The sequence below is a fragment of the Arachis hypogaea genome, chromosome 9 (genome assembly GCF_003086295.3).
Source record: "Arachis hypogaea cultivar Tifrunner chromosome 9, arahy.Tifrunner.gnm2.J5K5, whole genome shotgun sequence".
NCBI lineage: Eukaryota > Viridiplantae > Streptophyta > Magnoliopsida > Fabales > Fabaceae > Arachis > Arachis hypogaea.
The window spans coordinates 39,987,823-39,988,571 of record NC_092044.1 but is presented as its reverse complement, the minus strand read 5'-3'; the positions used below and the strand labels follow the sequence as shown (position 1 = coordinate 39,988,571).

Here is a 749-nt window from a genome sequence, read left to right as displayed (position 1 = left end):
TCATGTTGACTTGCTGAGTCAACACTTTATTCTGAGCCAATATGGCATTCAGAGTATCAATTTCAAGAACTCCTTTTTTCTAAGATATCCCATTATTCACGGAATTCCTCTCAGAAGTGTACATGAATTGGTTGTTTGCAACCATGTCAATGAGTTCTTGAGCCTCTTCAGGTTTTTTCTTTAGGTGAATAGATCCACCTGCAGAATGGTCCAATGACATTTTCGAAAATTCAGACAGGCTATAATAGAATATATCTAATATGGTCCATTCTGAAAACAAGTCAGATGGACATCTTTTGGTCAGCTGCTTGTATCTTTCCCAAGCTTCATAGAGGGATTCACCATCTTTTTGTTTGAAGGTTTGAACATCCACTCTCAGCTTGCTCAGCTTTTGAGGAGGAAAGAATTTATCCAAGAAGGCAGTGACCAGCTTATCCCAGGAGTCCAGGCTATCCTTGGGTTGTGAATCCAACCATATTCTAGCTCTGTCTCTTACAACAAAAGGGAAAAGCATGAGTTTGTAGACTTCAGGATCAACTCCATTTGTCTTTACAGTCTCACAGATCTGCAAGAACTCAGTTAAAAACTGATAAGGATCTTCAGATGGAAGTCCATAAAACTTGCAGTTTTGTTGCATTAAGGCAACTAGATGAGGTTTCAGCTCAAAGTTGTTGGCTCCAATGGCAGGAATGGAGATGCTTCTTCCATCAAACTTGGATGTTGGCTTTGTGAAGTCACCAAGCATTCTC

The 749-nt window shown here is 39.9% G+C and overlaps 1 non-coding gene across 1 annotated transcript; it reads left to right on the top strand.

Annotated features, from left to right (window-relative positions):
* Positions 1 to 278: 278 nt before the first annotated feature.
* LOC112713413 (small nucleolar RNA R71) lies at positions 279 to 382 on the top strand. The gene has a single exon (XR_003158386.1). It is a non-coding gene; the product is annotated as a small nucleolar RNA R71 (small nucleolar RNA).
* The last annotated feature ends 367 nt before the right edge of the window (positions 383 to 749 follow it).